Below are 22,665 nucleotides of genomic sequence, written 5' to 3' on the forward strand. Positions count from 1 at the left end.
TGATCGTCTGGGTTGGTCAAGGGCTGGTTTCCATTTCTAAGCTGAGCTGCAAATCCAATGCAGCACAATCATCAAGTCTGTTCACATTCGGATCAGTTTTTTTTTTCCATTTTCATTGAGGTCATCAGATTGATTGCTAGTCTCTGTCCAAACACAGCTCCCATGAGCTTCAGGCGTGGCAGCGTAATTTTCTTGAGTGGAGCTAACCCGGACTTGGATGTGACTAGACTTGTCGTTGTTTCTTTGACTTGTGTTTCACCTTGCAGGTAAGCTACTGCGCTGTAAGCCATTTCACTTGCGTCACAGAACACATGTAGTTTCAGGGTGTCACTGTTCTACTGCTGCATGTTTGTTCTGTACCACCTTGATAACGAGCTGCTATATCTGGGGTAGTTCTGAACACCACTGTTGCCATTCTCATGTCGGATCAGCTGAATTCCATCTCCCTGCAACATGCACTTAATCCTGATGGTGAAGGGGGTGAGGAAGCCAAGAGGGTTGAAGATGCATGCAAACAACTGCAGAACGCTTCTCTCTCTGTTTTCCTTTTACTTTAGAGTGCTCAGTAGCGGCCTGAGGTCAAACACAAAGTCATCTGTTTCCGGTCTTCACACTAAGCCTAACACTTTCAGCACTGCTCCCTGTGGTCAGTCATACTCTCCTCCCATTTTGTTTTCAGCTCAGGAGAGTTGATCATCCACTTGCAGAGGTCCATGCCTGCAGTCAAAATCATTTGCTTTGCAGTTGTTGTCACAGAGCACGGCTCTTCAACATCGTGTTAACTTGCAATGAAGTAATCTACAGTGTATTCGGAAAATATTCAGACCCCTTGATTTTTTAACATTTGTTATGTTACAGCCTTATTCTAAAATGTATTAAATTGTTTTTTTCCCCTTATCAATCTACACACAATAGCCCATAACGACAAAGCAAAAACGTATTTTATAAATTTATGCAAATGTATTAAAAATAAATATCACATTTACATAAGTATTCAGACCCTTTACTCAGTACTTTGTTGAAGCACCTTTGGCAGCGATTACATCCTCCAGTCATCTTGGGTAAGACGCTACAAGCTTGGCACACCTGTATTGGGGAGTTTCTCCCATTCTTCTCTGCAGATCCTCTCAAGCTCTGTCAGGTTGGATGGGGAGCGTTGCTGCACAGCTATTTTCAGGTCTCTCCAGAGATGTTCGATCGGGTTCAAGTCCGGGCTCTGGCTGGGCCACTCAAGGACATCCAGATATTTGTCCCGAAGCCACTCCTGCATTGCCTTGGCTGTGTGCTTAGGATCATTGTCCTATTGGAAGGTGAACCTTCACCCCAGTCTGAGGTCAAGAGCAGTTTTTCATCAAGGATCTCTCTGTATTATGCTTCGATTATTTTTCCCTCGATCCTGACTAGTCTCGCAGTCCCTGCCGCTGAAAAACATCCCCACAGCATGATACTGCCACCACCATTTGCTCGGCCTCTGACAGCAAGGCACTACAGAGGGTAGTGCGTAAGGCCCAGTACATCACTGGGGCTAAGCTGCCTGCCATCCAGGACCTCTACACCAGGCGGTGTCAGAGGAAGGCCCTAAAAATTGTCAAAGACCCCAGCCACCCTAGTCATAGACTGTTCTCTCTACTAGACTGTTCTACTCTACTAGGCTTCTCAACAGTTTTTACCCCCAAGCCATAAGACTCCTGAACAGATAATCAAATGGCTACCCGGACTATTTGCATTGTGTGCACCCCCCAACCCCTATTTTTATGCTGCTGCTACTCTCTGTTTATCATGTATGCATAGTCACTTTAACTATACATTTATGTACGTATTATTTCAATTGGGCCGACCAACTAGTGCTCCCGCACATTGGCTAACCGGGCTATCTGCATTGTGTCCCACCCGCCACCCGCCAACCCCTCTTTGAACTAGCTACTGCTAGTGCTACTCTCTGTTCATCATATATGAATAGTCCCTTTAACCATATCTACATGTACATACTACCTCAATCAGACTGACTAACCAGTGTCTGTATGTAGCCTCGCTACTTTTATAGCCTCGCTACTGTATATAGCCTGTCTTTTTACTGTTGTTTTATTTCTTTACCTACATATTGTTCACCTAATACCTTTTTTTGCACTATTGGTTAGAGCCTGTAAGTAAGCATTTCACTGTAAGGTCCACACCTGTTGTATTCAGCGCACATGACAAATAAACTTTGATTTGATTTGAGAGTCCTTTAGGTGCCTTTTACTGAGGAGTGGCTTCCGTCTGGCCAATCTACCATAAATCGGGTTTAAGTCTGGGCTCTGACTGGACCACTCAAGGACATTCAGACATTGACACATTGTCTTGGCTGTGTGCTTGGGGTCGTTGTCTTGTTGGAAGGTGAACCTTCATCTCAGTCTTTTCTCCTCTGCACTCTGGAGCAGGTTTTCATCAAGAATCTCTCTGTACTTTGCTCCGTTCATCTTTCCCTCGATCTTGACTAGTCTCCCAGTCCCTGCCACTGAAAAACATCCCCACAGCATGATACTGCCAACACCATGTTTCTCCGTAGGGATGGTGCCAGGTTTCCTCCAGACGTGAAGCTTGGCATTCAGGCCTAAGAGTTCAATCTTGGTTTCATCAGACCAGAGAATCATGTCTCTCATGGTCTGAGAGTCTTTAGGTGTGGGCTGTCATGTGCCTTTTACTGAGGAGTAGCTTCCATCTGGCCACTCTACCATAAAGACCTGATTGGTGGAGTGCTGCAGAGATGGTTGTCCTTCTGGAAGATTCTCCCATCTCCACAGAGGAACTGGAACTCTGTCTCTGTGACCATCGGGTTCTTGGTCACCTCCTTGACCAAGGCCCTTCTCCCCCGATTGCTCAGTTTGGCCGGGCAACCAGTTCTAGGACGAGTTTTGGTGGTTCCAAACTTCTTTCATTTCACTGTGTTCTTAGGGACCTTCAATGCTGCAGAATTGTTTTGGTACCCTTCCCCAGATCTATGCTTCGACACAATCCTGTCTCAGAGCTCTACGGACAATTCCTTCGACCTCATTGCTTGGTTTTTGCTCTGACATGCACTGTTAACTGTAGTGGATTTCAATCAAGTTGTAGAAACATCTCAAGAATGATCAATGGAAACAGGATGTGCCTGAGCTCAATTTCGAGTCTCATAGCAAAGGGTCTGAATGCTTATTTAAGTAAGGTATTTCAGTTTTTATTTTATTTTTAATACATTTGCTAAAATGTCTAAAAACCTGTTTTTGCTTAGTCATTATGTGGTATTTTTTTTGTATTTAATCCATTTTAGAATAAAGCTGTAAGATAACAAAATGTGGAAAAAGTCAAGGGATCTGAATACTTTCCGAATGCACTGTACCACTTTTTCATGAAAATTAAAAACCACAACTCCATTCCACTACTTTGACCCTACCTGATCCTACTATTTCGTTCAACACATCTTGTACCTCTTCAGCAGTAAAACATTGTACACCCAAGTAATTCTCTGCAGCTGCCACCACAACATTTATTTTCTGTGATTTACGTTCCATTTCTGCGGTAGAGTTGATGACCATGGCAATTAATGCTAAGAAGCCAACCTTACTGAAGTACAAATTCATTTCACACTGTTTTGGCCTAGGCCTACTACTCACCCTTGACCCGACCCATCATCCTCTACGCTCTACGCTCTCCACTGCCTCAGCATACGAAACCTTCTGTTCTACTCTGACCCTGACCATAAGCTTGGCATCTGAAACACCTTGGTGAGTTTGGCACAAAGCTCTCACTGCATAACTGACATATCCTAACATGACTTTATCAGGTGAAGACTCTGCTTCAAAACTCCAAAAAAGTGCCCTGCTCTGGAGAGCAAAGCAAGTCACACGGCTCGGACTCGGGGGTCTTCACCAGACATGCCACCACAGGTAATTCATCCTCACTCTCTTCAGGTTCAATATCTCAGCCATCAGAGACAGCAGAATACGGTTTGTACTTGGCGACATTCTTCCTCAACTCATCTTCCCAATGCACTCGGCTCTTCTCCTTCTTCATCACTGTCCATAACAACGTCTATCTCTTCACCACGCTCTTGCCACACCTTCATCTGCTGTATTGCTCGCAGAACACGTACTGATGGCGTTTATCCAAAAGCCAACCTCTGCTCCTTAGCCAAATATACAAGTCTGGCTATCTCTGGCCTCTCCATGCTTCTCTTTTATCCAAGCTCCTTAAATGCTGCAGAATTATTTTGGTGCCCTTCCCCAGGTCTTCAACCTTATATTCACTTTGTCATTATGGTGTATTGTGTGTAGATTGATGAAGAAAAACATTTATTTAATACATTTTAGAATAAGGCTATAACATAACAGCATTTTGAAAAAGTGAAGGGGTCTGAATACATTCCGAATGCTCTGTAAATAATATCTTTAGATGCATCTCAATGAATTAACTGTAAACGTTAACTTTGTAACCCATTAAAGTTATAACAGTTATACTTACATTTTGCAACGTTATTCCTTATTCTTTTGGAAAATGTTGTCCCAAGTGGGGACTTCTGTCCGCTATTAATTCAGAAATTATACATTTTTTGCTGCACCGCAAGCTGTTATGGGATAGCCTCCCAGGCGAAGGATACACGGGGTTGGGACATGCCAATTTTGACGTCCTGCTTAGAAATTCTTTCTCAAAAGGCTGCATCCTTGTTATCGCCAGCTGCTGTCTCATTGAACCATCAATTTGAATTGACCCGCACAGTTGATCTCAATTGCAACCATTAATAGTCACCTCATTACCACTCCCTAAAAAGATGATGTTGGTGTCCTGCTTGCAACCAAAGTCTTTCAAGATATGTTCGCCCCCTGGTTGTCATTGTCATCTCAACAATTTAGTCCTTTTAGAACAGACTAATGGTGATTTGTCACTCACGAGGCTCATGAGTGAAGAGCGACATCTGTAGTAAACATTTTAATTATTTTAAAAACAGCATATTTGACCTAGACAGTAGGTAGACTTACCATAATGAGAATATATTTGCCTGTGTGTGTGTGTTTGTGTGAGAACAGCTGGTTGTGACTCAGGCCCTTGGCTGATGACTGCTCTTGGGACTCTGTGTTGACGTGTGCCTTCAGGTGCACATTGCTCTCCAATTCATGCATAACAGAGTTACCTCTCAAACACACACACTGCCAAGGAGAACAGGCAAGTGTGTATGTGTGCGTGCATTTGCACGTCTGTGTGTTTGCCTGTGTGTGTGTCAATCACTGCAAGGACTTTGTGTGCTTATCTTCAGTGTTTCAAAGCCTTCAGTCATATCACTGCAGTAGTGTACCACTGTCCTTCAGTCATATCACTGCAGTAGTGTACCACTGTCCTTCAGTCATATCACTGCAGTAGTGTACCACTGTCCTTCAGTCATATCACTGCAGTAGTGTACCACTGTCCTTCAGTCATATCACTGCAGTAGTGTACCACTGTCCTTCAGTCATATCACTGCAGTAGTGTACCACTGTCCTTCAGTCATATCACTGCAGTAGTGTACCACTGTCCTTCAGTCATATCACTGCAGTAGTGTACCACTGTCCCGACATTATAAGACTGGTGAAGTTGTGGGATGGCTTGGCGTTTTATCTCCATAGGCCAACCGTCGGCTAGTGGCAACACGAGTGCCTGTTATCATCCAGTAGGGTCCAGTAGGATAGCATTTCCCAAACTCGGTACCACAAAAAGCACATTTTGCTTTTGCCCTAGCACTATACACCTGATTCAAATAATAAAAGCTTGATTATGAGTTGAATATTTAAATCGGCTGTATGGTACTAGGGCAAAAAACAATGTGCACCCCTTGTGGTCCCTAGTACTGAGTTTGGGAAACGCTGAGCTAGTGTGGTGGGAATGGGTATTGGGGATGGGCAAGCTACATCTCTAAACATCGTGGGTTCAATCTTAGTGCTAGGCACTCGTTACCTAAATTTAACCCAAATGCCTAAACTTAACCAAATTCTCTGAAATAATGCCTTAACGTTGAGGTTAGTTTCGGTTTCACTTATGCATAGTTTGACTGACAAAGACACACTCTGTAAAACATTCAAACGGCAACACGCTACGTGCCTTAAACGTTGCGTTGTACAAATCCTACCTAATTTTAGGCTAATGCTTTAGATAAATTATTGATTTGATAAAACAAAGGTTTAGCATTATACAGTAATTACTTGATACAAACATGTTAAGGAGAATATTGTGTGTGTGTGTGCATGTGTCAATCACTCCAAGAAGATTTTGGGGGCTTATCTTAAGTGTTTCTATCATGACACAAGACGAGACCCAGATGCAGACACAGGAGTTAGATTGGTGTCTTACAATGTTTAATAATCCAAAAGGAGTCGGCAAGAGAATGGTCGTGGACAGGCAAAAGGTCAAAACCAGATCATAGTCCAGGAGGTACAGAGTGGCAGAAAGGCTCGTGGTCAAGGCAGGTAGAATGGTCAGGCAGGCGGGTACAGAGTCCAGAACAGGCAAAGGTCAAAACCGGGAGGACTTATAAAAAGAGAATAGCAAAGGCAGGAGTACGGGAAAAACCACTGGTTGACTTGGAACATACAAGACAAACTGGCACAGAGTGACAGGAAACACAGGGATAAATACACTAGGGAAAATAAGCAACACCTGGAGGGGGTGGAGACAATAACGAGGACAGGTGAAACTGATCAGGGTGTGACACTTTCAATGTCTTCAGTCATGTCACTGCAAATCATTGCTATTTTAAACTACTGCTTTACATAATTCCTTGATTTGATAAAAGCAAAGGATCAGTATTCTGGATCATTTGCTTGATACAGAATATTGAACTTTGAAAATAAGGATGAGCACTTCGTTCTTATGTGGGTGGTGTTAATTTACATGAACAATTTAGAACATTCTATGAATTTATTCGTAGATATTTTAGTACACATTTCCGTAAAACCCCTTAGCCATCAACTGTGAAGTGGAATGATTTAAACCACTTATGATTATGATTGACATTGCAAGATTTTTCTTAGTGATATGTATAGGCATACTTTTTCATTTTCAAATTATAGAGTCATTATGTTGCATCACAAATGTGACCGACTGCCTTCGGTCTTAATTTGAAATTGAGTTTTTTACATTGTATAAAAGTATATACTCAGCGTTGCAACATGGTATATCATACACTGCAGTTGAGGATCAATGGGAAAGTAATTCTGCTTTTAAAATGGTAAACTTGTAACCCAACTTTTGAGAAAATGACCCTTAATGTTTTGGTAGACCTACTGGAGAACTCTTCTTTGTCTACACCTAATCAGCATTGTTCACTCTTAAGCCTTAGCCCAACCCATCTCTTTAAGGATTCACATGTGACGCCATGTGCTAAACAGAGTGAGTAAGGTCCTGTAGTAAACAACCAAAGATTTCAATACTAAAAGTGATGAAATTAGTAGCCTACAATAAGGAAACACCCTAGGTAAAAATACACTGTCTTTGGCCTATATCCTAATCTGACTTTGGTGCAGGTCATGTTGTATTTCACATTACTGTCTCTGGTAAACATACACTATATATAATAAAACCAACGTGTATTTGTCACATGCACAGGATATAGAAGGTGTAAACGGTACAGTGAAATGGTTACTTGCATATTTGCGTAGTATAAATATCAAAAATAGAACGTGTCCAGGTAAAAATATGGTATAAATATTTTTGAATTTTTAGATGATGCTTACCCAGACAAGGTTGTCTAAATTGATCTGTCATATGAAAGAACTGCTATAACCATGCCCCAGCCACATCTAGCATAGTAGATGGGCCACTATTTTCTAGACATGTACACATGTACATGAAATACTGTAGATGGCCGTAAACACCCCCAGACACACCTGGCTAACGTGATGGGCAATGTAATTATCTGGTGACGTGTATAGTTTGTTTAGTGTAGCTAGCTAGCTAAACAATTAACCATAATCCCAACCCATAGCTTCAGTACAAACGGAATGTCATAGCTAGCCTCCATACATTAAATACTGTAGTATGAATCTGCAGGTAGCTAAAGCTAACCAAATAGATTCAATGTTAGCTAGCTAGCTAACATTAGGCTATAACTAGCAATGCAAATGGATTTCTGAGAAACAAATAATATTACTACACAGATCATACATGTAATATTAGCTAGCGAGCCAGCATGCTAATGTTCGCTAGTTAGTGACTTGCAATGCAAATGACTTTCTGACTAAATTAGAAACATATATTATCTGAAAACGGCAGGGTGTCTTTTCCGTTTTGTTTGTATTTAGCTAACGTAAACTCACTCGCTTTTGTACATCGCTCTGGTCCGTACAATTGACCTTATTATAGCGCTCAAAAAACGTAATACTTCCAGATCAACTGTAATAGCAATACCAATGTAAAGCACATTTTCTCCCCTTTCCAACATAATCAATGACGAGCCCCTCATGATGCCCATCTCTGCAGGATTCAAGAAGGCAATGAGCTCCGTCGGGTCTTTTTGATAGTGAGAAGGAGAGATGTTGTGTGGGGAAACCGCTTTTTTCCCTCGATCTGTCCAACTTATCAGCTTATCGCCTCTAAAATGTAAATAAAACACTATAAAGAGTTTATATAATGTGTGATTACATACCTATTTGAAGGTTTGTGTCGAATTTGAATCGGGTTTTTAGGGTGGTGCTAAAGTGATCTTCAGAAGTAAACAGCGGCTTTTGAGAGTCATAATAGCTTGCAGTGATGATGCAAAAAATGACTAGGTACCCCCCTTACCCTGTCCTTTTCTTGTTTTTAAACAGTGAGAGAAGTGCTACACCTGGTGGAGAGAGGCTGTAAGACAGAATTAGTTGCTTTAAGCGTGCTGTACATTACGCCATGACACGTCACGATGTAACGTACAGCACTGGAGGGGGTCACTATTTTCAACTTTTCTCCAATACTATAGAGCCATTGCCATGTCAATCAACACCTGAATAGAAATGTAGTTTACACCTCAGATTTTGATGCCAACACAGTCCCTACAGTCCCATTAGTTTTCATTGCAGCCTCGTTTGAATGTCGCGGTTGTGCACATTTGTACGGAATGGGGTTAGTGTACATTACAGCTTTTTTGACCCGTTGTGTCAAGTCACTCCTGTTCTCAGTGACTGTGTGCAGAAAGTAGTCCATCACAACCTTTTCCCACTGATCTTTGTCAATAGCGCCTGCTAAATTCATGTCAGAAATTATGTTGAGAGTAGTAGCAACCCTTTTGCAGTTCTCCATGGCTAATGTTATATCTTTAAAAAAAAGCTGCGGTAGCAAGTATTATCTACACATACTGAGCGGCGCATGTTATTGGCAGAAGTGTGCTACATGGCAGACCAATCCAAACTCATCTCTTGGCATGTCCAGCCCATCCATTATCTCAGCCAAGCATGGCTAGTGGGAACGTTGCTGACTTTTTCCGTGGCTAAACCAACTAGGCTCTTAATTTAATAATTGTATTTGTATTTATAGATGGCATACACGTTTGTTATTAACCTGTCTAGGACCCCCCCCCCCACCCCCACTGAAAAGGCAGAGCCGCGAAATTCAATTTTTTTTTATTATTATTTTTTTAAATATTTAACTTTCACACATTAAAGTCCAATACAGCTAATGAAAGACACAGATCTTGTGAATCCAGCCAACATGTCCGATTTTTAAAATGTTTTACAGGGAAGACACAATATGTAAAGATGTAAATCTATTAGCTAAACACATTAGCATAATCCACCATCTTTTCTTTGTCCACCAACACCAGTAGCTATCACCAATTCGGCTAAACTAAGATATTGATAGCCACTAACCAAGAAAAAAGCTCATCAGATGACAGTCTGATAACATATTTATTGTATAGGATAGGTTTTGTTAGAACAATGTGCATATTTCAGGTAGATGTCATAGTTTACAATTGCACCCACCGTCACAAATGGACTAGAATAAATACAATGAGCAACGTGTTTACCTAACTACTAATCATCAAACATTTCGTAAAAAATACACAGCATACACTAATCGAAAGACACAGATCCTGTGAATACAGACAATATTTCAGATTTTCTAAGTGTCTTACAGCGAAAACACAATAAATCGTTATATTAGCATAGCACATGTGCAAACATTACACCAGCATTGATTCTAGCCAAAGAGAGCGATAACGTAAACATCGCCAAAATATATTAATTTTTTCACTAACCTTCTCAGAATTCTTCAGATGACACTCCTGTAACATCACATTACAACATACATATACAGTTTGTTCGAAAATGTGCATATTTAGCCACCAAAATCATGGTTAGACAATGAGAAAAGTAGCCCAGCTGGTCAGAAAATATCCTGCGCCATATTAGACAGTGATCTAGTCGTATACATAAATACTCATAAACGTGACTAAAAAATATAGGGTGGACAGCGATTGATAGACAATTTAATTCTTAATACAATCGCGGAATTACATTTTTTAAATTATCCTTACTTTTCAATACAGTTTGCGCCAAGCGAAGCTACGTCAAACAAGATGGCGTCCTAAGCCATTAACATTTTTCGACAGAAACACGATTTATCATAATGCTGTTCTTCCATCAGAATCTTGGTCAAAGAATCCTTTCTTGGGTCTAATCGTCTTTTGGTCGAAAGCTGTCCTCTTGCCATGTAGAATGCCCATTGCGTTCGGCATGAACTGGAAGCGTGCCCAGAGATTCACAGTGTCTCAGAAATAAATGTCCCAAAATCGCACTAAACGGGTATAAATTGCTATAAAACGGTTTAAATTAACTACCTTATGATGTTTTTAACTCCTATAACGAGTAGAAACATGACCTGAGAAATATTACTGGCTCCACTAATGCTTGGAAAAAGAACGGGTCGGTGCCCACCGTGCGTCTGACGCAGCAGGAAAGGAGTGCCTACCTACACGTGTTTTTCATTTATAGTGAATGTGATTGCGCAATCCACACCATTCAAATCGTCATCACGTAAAGGCATCCAGGGGAAGACGTAAGCAGTGTCCGTATACTCATAGCAATAACAGTGGCCTTTAAACTGACTCCAGAACAGGGGCCAAAATGTGTGAAATCTGACTCCATGTCAGGGAAATTGCTGTAGAATGAGTTCTGTTCCACTCAGAGACAAAATTTCAACGGCTATAGAAACTATAGACTGTTTTCTATCCAATAATAATAATAATATGCATATTGTACGATCAAGAATTTTGTAGGAAGCCGTTTCAAAAATTACACGATTACCATAAATAGTGACAACAGCACCCCCTAGCTTCAACAGGTTATTAAGGCACATGAAAGTTCACATGTTCCAGAAGGCATTTTTGCCAAAAAACAAATTTTGATCAAATAAAAAAAGTATACGTTCAAATGCCTCTCCTGTGTAGTAGAGATGTGCAACATAAGCCTAGCTTCTAGAAACAGGTCAAATATTTCATTGATGTGAATTAAGTTTGGGTGCAAACTCCTATTAACTTGCTTTTATTAGTGTAGTTATGACACATATTTGTTTTGCAGTGTCTTGTAAGTATTACTCATAACCCGATATGATGTAGCCTACTGTTTAGGCTACAGGCTATCATGTTCATTCAAGCGAGCAATAAATCCTGACTTTTGAGTGATACTAATGGTATAAACAGTATGTTCAGTCTGTTACCATTATGCCGTCTAAAATACAAAGCATATTTTGAGGCCTCTATGTATCAAACAACAAATTGAAGCATACTTTATCCTCCAGACAAGGTAATATGCTCTATTCTCCATAAAATATGCATCAATTAAGTATGATGTAAAGAGAAAGGAGAATTTATTGCTCTAAGGATTTATTCAATTTGACTCTGTAATTGCTTGCAATTCACATGCTCATTATATTACAATTTAGTCCATTTAACAGCAGCTGGTCTGCAGATAATGGTAGGGCTATAGGGGGTAGTGCTGGTCCCAAACGGGTCCTCTCAAGGTGGAACTCGACAAACAATTACGTTTTTTGAGATCAATTATAAAGTTCCCTCTCAATATAAAAATATATTACAAGAAAATAGAAGATAAAGACAAATTAGCCTATCTGGTGTAATTAATTTGGTAGTTCTGTGATAAAGACTAGTTATTTTCCCTCCAAAGATAAACATTAATCTCTAGACCAAACTTAGATCTCTGACCTCATAGTAAGTCATTCTGAATTTGTGATAAAAGCTTGTATGAACAATATAACTGACATTGTATTCGTGCCAACACTAAGAAATGAAAAGTGGCTATATGCATGACACTTTTATAGTGGGGTCCAACGTTTCTGCAAAATCACTTGCGGCCATCAAAGAGTAATGCTTTGAAGGTGGCATAGCCATTCACTAGCTCCAGCTATTGCGCTTTTATGACATTTGTTATGAAGTGTTTTTCGTCTATTTGGGGATTGGACACTACTACACTCTTAGAAAAACGGTTCTTTCTAAAACCTAAAAGGGTTCTTTGGCTGTCCCCATAGGAGTACCCTTTAAAGAACCCTTTTTTGTTCCAGGTAGAACCCTTTTGGTTTTGGGCTCACTGTAAAACCCTTTCCACAGAGAGTTGTAAATGGAATCCAAAAGAGTTTTACCTGGAAACAAAAAGGGTTCTACTTGGAACCAAAATGAGTATTCCTATGGGGACAGCCAAAGAACCCTTTTGGGGGGAAAATTTCAGAGTGTACAGGACATTTGATTTTGAGGTTGTGTTATTTGGTCTTTCCTCACCAATAGTACTCCACTAGATGTGTGAGTTATTGTATGTATGTGTATACCCAACATCAATTAAATGTAGGATATACATAAAATACGTTGAACAGTGTGCATTTTGACCCATTCTGTGTTCTCTCTTGAGTGTGTCCTGTTTCCCATTCTGTCTCTATGAAGCAACAAGAGCTAGTATGAGATATGGCTGATTCTGGAGAGGTCCATCCTCCTCCTCTCCCTCTTCCTCTCTCCTCCTCTTCCTCCCTCGGTGTCTGATGTGTATTACTGACTGTTTACTGAGTGCTTTCCTCTTTTCCTGCAGCATCCCCTTTTTCCCTGCTGTAAGTATACCATTTTAATTAGGAATGCTGACAGGTCCAGCACATGATCCAAGGCCCTGTATCCATCACTAGAGAGAGGAGAGAGAGGAGAGAGAGAGGAGAGAGAGAGGAGAGAGAATAGAGAGAGAGAGGAGCGAGAGAGAGTGAGGAGAAAGAGAGAGGAGAGAGTGGAGGGAGAGAGAGAGAGAGAGAGAGAGATGTAGGGTGTAGATCTGTAACCGCTCTCCCGCCCTACCTCCATCTCACCCCCTCTCCCTCCCTTCCTCTCCCTCTCCCCCACCCCTCCCTCCCTTCCTTTTTCTCTCTCTCTCCCCTCTCCTGACGCGTGAGCCGGAGTTGAGCAGCAGGTGCCATATTACTGTGTACAGAAAAGCAATTAGGAAGCATATTGGATGAATGAGTAGTGCATTAATATTAGCAAGTGCATTTGTCAGTTGGTTTGATGCAAGCCCTTTTCTTTTCTTTCTGCAACATTAAGATTGTGGCGCTCATAAATTCTCTGCTTAAACCACCATCTGCTCCTCTGTCAGGCCACACCGGCACACTGAAGGGAAGGAGAGAGAGAGGAGATGGAGAGAAAATGCATTTACTTTCTTTCCTTTTCTTTCTTTTTCACGTGGAAGGACTCGGTATTAGGATTTATGGAGATGTTGGGCACAGACCTAGCGACAGTGGTCTTAAATCTATCTCACTCCTTTTGTCCAGATCCATACCTTTTGTTACTGACACATGCACGGAGGCATTGCTCTTCATTGTCTTCAGCATAGACTTATATCTAGCACATGTACCTATTCAATAAAAAAGCGACAATAACTCATAATATATTATGGGGGGTTGTTGAATCATGACTTAGAGTGCTGAGAACACTGTTCTGGAATGGCACACCAACATCATCCACCTCTCCACCCATCTCAACCCATTGTCTATCATTTGGCTGTTTATGCGATAGGGGCAGCGGCTACAGCATTGCACTGCATAAACCAATTATGAGATGTATTGTGTAATAGTATTTTTAGCCTGGGATGGTTTCTCTCCTGCTGGCTGGCTGGCTCCTGCATTGTGGCCAGCCTCTTCAGGGCAATCGTCTCCGTGTCATGGTGGCAGTTTAATGACAACGCGTCCAAACTGTCACTGCAAGATTACTGTCACTGCTGTCACCGTGACGATGCCCCGCGGGCAATGTGGGGGTGGGATTTGGGGTCGAGGAGAGAGGGGGGGATGAATGAGAGCCCCCCCACCCCCCAAGTGATTAGCTAGCCTGCAGTGAGCGCTAAGCAGTCTAATCTACCCGAGGGGGGGCAACCTGGAAGGAGGGCACAGAGGAGGCTCACAGACCTGTTCTTTGTTTCACATTCTATATTAGTCCCTGCTGTCTGACTGAAATTGCAGATCCAAAATGGATCCCCCTCAGATTCTGTTCTCTCAGGGGCTGATCCAAAATGGATCCTCACCACAGTTCCAGTAGTTGCTCTGGAAGCCATTCATCTGAATGTCACATACATATGGGCACCATATTGTGTATGTATACTGTGTCTATGGTGAATGGTGCTATGTAGTTTGATAGCGGTGGATCTGAAATCTGAAGTGATGTGAAATCAGCACTTTCATGCTGAGAGACCATCGCCTCTGCGACTCCCTCTGGAGCACATACTGTTCACACACACACACACACACACACACACACACACACACACACACACACACACACACACACACACACACACACACACACACACACACACACACACACACACACACACACACACACACACACACACACACACACACACACACACACACACACACCTAATATAAGTGCCACACTTTTATCTGCATTCCTATCTTCTATCCAATACATTTCTCGCCCCCATGGATAACATAGCATTCCAAACCGGCACACTGAGTCCATAGTGGATCCCATGATTTTCCTCAGGCCTTTTCCATGATTGAGCCCATTAAAACGTCCCAATGCTGGTCTCCCGTTCCAGAACCTGTGACTTCTCTCTCTGCTCTTACCCCATTACTCTTCTGTGCAGCCCTTTGGAGGATCGTTCCTAAACATCTCCAGTGCCAGGTTTGTCAGCCAGCAGAGATTTAACGGCCTTGTCAGTAGCTGCTGTCCTAATCTGTCTAGCAGACTCTGGCCCCCAGATTAAAGATCAGGAGATTTGAAGGAGGCATGGAGAGGGAGAGGAGAGAGGAAAAAAATTGAAGTTGGAGTCTTTGTGCCAAAATTCCTTTATAAATAAGCATGTTTAATCTGGCTAGTCCCTAGCAGACCTCCCCACTAGATGTTTATGGCTGGAAAGCTGCAGCGGCCGCTTCTTTTGAAAGGGGAAGGCAGACTTGGCACATTCTGCACCTAGTGTTCTGAATTAGCCAAGGCCTTTCTCCCCCTCCTTGCTTTTCCTTTTATTCTTTATTTTGTTTGGTAATAGCTTGCGGCTTGCCTTAAAGTAGGCACATTTATGAAAACTCTACTGTTCAGCCTTGCGTGCGTGCGTGCATTTTTCTTTGCACATGTGTGAGTTTGTGTGTGTATTTGCGCCTGTGTGTGCACATGTTGCGTTTATATTCGAGTCTGTTGGCGAGAGACAGACACGGGTTAGAATGATGTGCTTCTGCTTGTGTGAGTGTGTTCTGCATTTGAGTGTGATCCATTGGTGTGCATGTACTGTATGCATGTTTGCACCGTTCTCTCATCGCAGTCATGATCACCTAGAAGTTTTCTTCCATCATTCAACAGGTTAAAAGCTGATAGATCAGACTGTATCCTGCTGTGTAATCCTGTCTCATTGTTATTCCAGACCGCTAGCAAAGCTGAGTGTTTCCCCTGTAGCGCCAGACATTAATAACACTAGAAGCTCTCTTAAGAGCACTGTCTAATTGCTCTCACTCACAACTATCCGATGGGCTCGGCTATTATGCCTGATCTTGGGGGCCAGGCATTAATAATCTGTGCCCGATTCGCCAAGCTGACCTGTGCTCTAACGCTGTGTCCGAATCACACAACCAACAGGGGGCGCTCTACGCTGTTATTACCTTGAATAACCAGGGCTCTGTTCTAGATATAGACATACAGAAGTGAAACTATGGCTTGCAGTGACCTGACATTGAATTCTCCCACGAAACAACACAAGGCAGAGAGCTGTTATTGTACATCGGGAAGTGGAATAGTGGGCTTCTGGGGAAGGTTGTTTGTGTTTTTCTTCTTCCACCCAATTGGTATTATGACGGCAAAAATACTTGCACACACATGCATACAACAAGCAAGGTCACAGCTCTCACTGTTCTATAATCTTTCTCTCTCACTCTGTCTGCTCTCTCTCTTTCGCTCTCCCTCTCGCCCTCTTTTGCTCTCTCTCTCTCTCTCTCCCTCTCTCTCTCTCTCTCTCTCTCTCTCTCTCTCTCTCTCTCTCTCTCTCTGTCTCTCTCTCTCTGTGTCTCTCTCTCTCTCTCTCTCTCTCTCTCTACATGGACATTCTCTAGGCAATTCCAGCCTCACCGGCCTGTGAGCCCTCAAATATAGAATTCTCTTCACCATTCGGATTAGTTTGTCTATATATCCTCCGTGCCCTTTTCCAATATGAGCCTGCGACTCTCCCTGTCACTCCGTCTTTCACAAATCACATGGAAGCAGGGCGCGATCTGCGAGGGACAATTTGCCAACGGTATGCATGAGTAAGCAGGGAATTCACCATCCATTAGACTGACCAGAGAGAGGAAGAGAGAGGAAGAGAGAGAAAGAGAGAAGATTAAAGGAGAGAGCGAGCGTTACGCTTTCTTTGACAGCCCTCTATACCATGTTATGCACACACACGAAAAACACAACACAAATATTCGTGATTCCTGTTAACCTGCTGTATGTGTGCATGTGAGTTTGTATGTGATTTTTGTTCAATCCCATTTCTCTCTCACCTCTCCCATTGATAGAAGGACTGTATTCCAGTGTGTGCTGGAACTTTTACCATGTGAAGGTCATTTTCTCCCTGACTCCTCAGGTCTGATTGGAGTAACAGACAGGTTTTACAAATCCTTGTTTCTGCTAGGTGTGTATGTGTGTGTGTGTGTGCGGTGTGTGTGTGTGTGTGTGAGAGAAAGAGAGAGTCTTTGTATGAGAAAGATAGTGAAAGAGAGAGAGATTTGCTTAGCAGACAGATTTGGCGGAGTTGAGTTTTACACAGCACATGAAACCCCTGAGTGGTCCCACATCCTCAATGAATGAGAGTGTAAATTCTCCCTCTTCTTCCTTTAAAACTCACACCTGACCAAATAGGTTCCACTCACAGCGCCACAGTCCAATGAGATGAATAGTTATCACTACCGGCTGCCTGCATTCCAATAGACTTAGAAATCTTTCTTTCCTTGTCTCCTCTCCTTAATTATGACTGAGCTGCCTGCTCAGTACTGCCTGCCCAGTACTGCCTGCTACGTACTCTCTCCAACCCACCAAACCTGCCTCAGCGGTGTTATTCCAATCTAATAGACACCTACTGGAGTTCCTATGTCCTTAAGCCATGACACACACACACACACACACACACACACACACACACACACAGACACACACACACAAAGAAACACATACACACATAGAAACACAGACAGAGGCGCAAACACGCTGCCACACACACACAAACAAACCCTTGCCTAGTGTTGCTCTTATGCCCCTCAGCCACAGCCCAGTTGGGAGGGAGACGTTTTTCCAGTAAACTAACCTTGATCAATACCCTTCCATGGACCCTGCAAACCCCACTGTTGCCTCTGCCTCTGGATTTCAATATCACGCCTCTTTGAACGCTGTAGCCACAGGCTTACAGTGTGTGTGTGTGTGTGAGTGCGTGTACATGTGTGTGTGTGTGTGTGTGTGTGTGTGTGTGTGTGTGTGTGTGTGTGTGTGTGTGTGTGTGTGTGTGTGTGTGTGTGTGTGTGTGTGTGTGTGTGTGTGTGTGTGTGTGTGTGTGTGTGTGTGTGTGTGTGTGACTGTTGAATCCAGCATATGCAATGCTAACTGGCACTCTGAACTCACTCTGTGAAGAAAGATGAGAGCCACTGGGCATGTGCAGAAGACGCCATGTCATTTACCTGGCTTTTGTATGTTTATTCAGACAAGAGGGACTCCAACTCATCACACACACATTCTCTCTCTCTCTCTCTCTCACACACACACACACACACACACACACACACACACACACACACACACACACACACACACACACACACACACACACACACACACACACACACACACACACACACACACACACACACACACGTAGACACAAACACCCTGACAAGCCAACTCACTATTGCCTCTCGCCTGAAACTCAAACACACAACTTTGCTCCCTAGCCATAAACACACTTCAAAAGTGTCTTATTTTTGGAAGCGATATGGGCGATAGTATTCCCCTGTTTCAGGGGCCTAATCGTTCTCTTCATGTGCCCTTGCATGCCTCCTGCCTCTTCGTATGCCCCTCCGCGATTCAAAGCCACCAGTTAACATCCAGCACAAAACTACCACAACAACCTCTTAAAGGTATCTACTTCACACAGTACTCTTCACATATGCTGTGTATTTAGGCTTTTTCTGGAGCTCTGCCATTTAAAATAAGTCAAAAATGCTACAGGGATGTGGTCAACATAAATAATAATCACAGATAGTTCTTCATCTTGAATAAACTAGAGTAAATTATGAATTGATACTTGATACAGGTTTCCTGTATGTGTATAGATGCATTTGTATGAGTTTTTCAGTCCTGTATGGCTAAGCGTTTGTGTTTATAAAGCGTGTGTGTGCGTGCCTGTGTGCGTGTGTGCATGTGAGAGGAGGTGAGGGCTGCTGACCCAGATGTGTTTAAGTGGGTCAGGGGAGCCCCACCGCCCCACGCAGGGGTATTGTGGGGGAGGGTGCATGCTCGTGCAAAGGACTGTTCATTTGAATGAGTTATATTTTAATATTCAACAAGGTTCATTCTATGAGGGGGGGTATCCGACAAATACATTAGCATACAGAAACAATGATGACGACGAAAGGATATGTAAAGTATAGAATGTTGTGATGCTGTGTAAGCACCCTTGTTATGGTAAAGGTCAAAGTTTGTGGTAAAGCAGCAGTGTGGTGATTAAACATCATGGTAGTAGGAAGAGGGGAGTGGGAGGTAGAGAGGGAGGGAGGAGAGGAGGGATGGGAGGTAGAGAGGGAGGGATGAGAGGAGGGATGGGAGGGAGGAGAGGAGGGATGGGAGGTAGAGAGGGAGGTAGAGAGGGAGGGATGGGAGGTAGAGAGGGAGAGAGGGAGGAGAGGAGGGATGGGAGATAGAGAGGGATGGAGGAGAGGAGAGGAGGGATGGGAGGTAGAGAGAGAGGGAGGGAGAAGTGGAGGGATGGGAGGTAGAGAGGGAGGGATGAGAGGTAGAGAGGGAGGGATGACAGGAGGGATGGGAGGTAGAGAGGGAGGGAGGAGAGGTAGAGAGGGAGGGAGGAGAGGAGGGATGGGAGGGATCAAGTGTCATCCCTCCCTCTCTACCTCCCATCCCTCGTCTCATTCCTCCCTCTCCACCTCCCATCCCTCCTCTCCTCCCTCCCTCTCTACCTCCCATCCCTCCTCTCCTCCTTCCCGCTCTACCTCCCATCCCTCCTCTCCTCCTTCCCACTCTACCTCCCATCCCTCCTCTCATCCTTCCCGCTCTACCTCCCATCCCTCCTCTCCTCCCTCCCACCCTCCATCCATCCCTCCTCTCCTCCTTCTCTCCCACTCTACCTCACATCCCTCCTCTCATCCCTCCCGCTCTACCTCCCATCCCTCCTCTTATCCCTCCCTCTCTACCTCCCATCCCTCCTCTCCTCCCTCCCTCTCTACCTCCCATCCCTCCTCTCATCCCTCCCTCTCTACCTCCCATCCCTCCTCTCCTCCCTCTCTCTCTACCTCCCATCCCTCCTCTCATCCCTCCCTCTCTACCTCCCATCCCTCCTCTCATCCCTCCCTCTCTACCTCCCATCCCTCCTCTCCTCCCTCCCGCTCTACCTCCCATCCCTCCTCTTATCCCTCCCTCTCTACCTCCCATCCCTCCTCTCCTCCCTCCCTCTCTACCTCCATCCCTCCTCTCATCCCTCCCTCTCTACCTCCCATCCCTCCTCTCCTCCCTCTCTCTCTACCTCCCATCCCTCCTCTCATCCCTCCCTCTCTACCTCCCATCCCTCCTCTCATCCCTCCCTCTCTACCTCCCATCCCTCCTCTCCTCCCTCCCGCTCTACCTCCCATCCCTCCTCTCCTCCCCCCCTCTCTACCTCCCATCCCTCCTCTCCTCCCTCCCTCTCTACCTCCCACTCCCCTCTTCCTACTACTATGATGTTTAATCACCACACTGCTGCTTTACCACAAACTTTGACCTTTACCATAACAAGGGTGCTTACACAGCATCACAACATTCTATACTTTACATATCCTTTCGTCGTCATCATTGTTTCTGTATGCTAATGTATTTGTCGGACACCCCCCCTCATAGAATGAACCTTGTTGAATATTAAAATATAACTCATTCAAATGAACAGTCCTTTGCATGATTTCTTAAAGCAGAAATATTAACAAATTTGTCCCCAACTCTTTGCCTGTGTCTCTCCCCAGTGTAGGCTGAACTGGGCCACAGGATCCGAGCTGGGAGGACTGGGAGAAGAGACGAGAGAGGGCGGCTCCGCTGACTGGAGGAGTACCAGCTGGTCTCAAACAGGTAGGGAGCCGTGCCAAGTCCCTGTGCCAGCGTCCGTCGTGCCCGCTGACGTTCGTCGTCTGTTGGCTTCCATCAGGGCCTCTCTCTCTCTCTGATCTGAAATGAAGATGATTTGATTAGACCTCTGGTAAAGGCTGGGCAGGCCCTATACAAAGTCATTACCTTGATGAAAAATGCCCATCAGAGCTTGAATTAGGATGGCCAGGAGTGGACTGGGGTGTTACGGGTGAGTAGTGGGTGGCCGCAGTGGACTCACATTTGCACTGGACTGTTAGTTGTAATTCTGTTAAAATGTTGTGTGTGTCTGTGTATGCACTTTTTCAACTTCCCTACTCTCACCCCTCTGGTAATTGAATTGTGGTACAATAATGGATCTATGATTTTATTTTGTCTTAGGTCCAAATTAGTTTTGGTGTGAACGTACATACACTGGCAGGTGTTTACACATTACAGGGGCTCAAAGAAAATCTCCCAAACTCTGGAGGTTAAACTCTGTATATCACACCTGGCCTATACACTGTATGTAGTCTATATGCTTTGCAAGAGGTATGGATACAAGTATAGAAGGACCAAGTCTTTGTATAGAAGACAAGGATATGCTAGTTGGGAAAGTGAGAGGGACAGGTAGTAGCAGACCTAAGGGACTGACTGGAAGGAGTATGTCTCAGTTGGTAGAACATGATGCTTGCAACGCCAGGGTTGTGGGAACAGTACGAAAATGTATGCAATCACTACTGTAAGTCGCTCTGGATAATAGCATCTGCTAAATGACTCATTTGTTATTTATTTTTTCTGTAATAATAAATGAAAGGAACGGGTAGGCCTTCTTTCTGGCTAGGAGACAAACCGAGAAAGACCGGTACGCCTACTTGGAGACAATGCAAGAAGGACAGCTACTGTAGCTGGCTAGGGACTGCCTGAAAGAGACAGGTAGCTACTGTAGCTGGCTAGGGACTGCCTGAAAGAGACAGGTAGCTACTGTAGCTGGCTAGGGACTGCCTGAAAGAGACAGGTAGCTACTGTAGCTGGCTAGGGACCGCCTGAAAGAGACAGGTAGTTACTGTAGCTGGCTAGGGACTGCCTGAAAGAGACAGGTAGCTACTGTAGCTGGCTAGGGACCGCCTGAAAGAGACAGGTAGCTACTGTAGCTGGCTAGGGACCGCCTGAAAGAGACAGGTAGCTACTGTAGCTGGCTAGGGACTGCCTGAAAGAGACAGGTAGCTACTGTAGCTGGCTAGGGACCGCCTGAAAAAGACAGGTAGCTACTGTAGCTGGCTAGGGGACTGAGAGGATGAGTTACAGTAATGTAACTGATGTCATCCTGTTAATCACGTCTGCCTGGCCAAACAGCCCTGCGGGTACAGACTGTAGTGTGTGTACGGCCCAGCAATTTTGCCAAGCTGTTCCCATGACCCAGAGGTCAAAGGACATGCTCAGAGTCGGCGCCAGGCAGAGACCAGCCAGATAGACGACCTTGCCGCGCACACACACACACACACACACACACACACACACACACACACACACACACACACACACACACACACACACACACACACACACACACACACACACACACACACACACACACACACACCCACACACACAACACACACACACACACACACACACACACACACACACACACAGCCGGCCAAGGCTGGGCCTGCCAAGTCCAACATGCCGATGGCCAGACGGTGGGCATGAAGAGGTCAGCCCTGGCATGGTGGCCAAACGCTGTCCGAGGAGGGAAGGCTTGGCAGGACTGTGCCCAAACATCCTCAGGCTGAGGTTAACTGGACTGAGGCAGAACATAAGTGTGTGTGTGTGTGTGTGTGTGTGTGTGTGTGTGTGTGTGTGTGTGTGTG

General features: G+C 44.2%; 1 long non-coding RNA gene across 3 annotated transcripts in view; it reads left to right on the forward strand.

Moving 5' to 3' along the window:
* The window catches only part of LOC129836331 (uncharacterized), a 53,367-nt gene extending 30,948 nt beyond the window's left edge, over nt 1-22,419 (forward strand). For all 3 annotated transcript variants that reach the window (XR_008756645.1, XR_008756646.1, XR_008756644.1), the window contains one exon: nt 20,695-22,419. This is a non-coding gene — a long non-coding RNA (uncharacterized LOC129836331). The remainder of the gene's footprint in view (nt 1-20,694) is intronic.
* Nucleotides 22,420-22,665: the final 246 nt, after the last annotated feature.

Source organism: Salvelinus fontinalis, chromosome 37, assembly GCF_029448725.1.
Source record: "Salvelinus fontinalis isolate EN_2023a chromosome 37, ASM2944872v1, whole genome shotgun sequence".
Classification (NCBI taxonomy): domain Eukaryota; kingdom Metazoa; phylum Chordata; class Actinopteri; order Salmoniformes; family Salmonidae; genus Salvelinus; species Salvelinus fontinalis.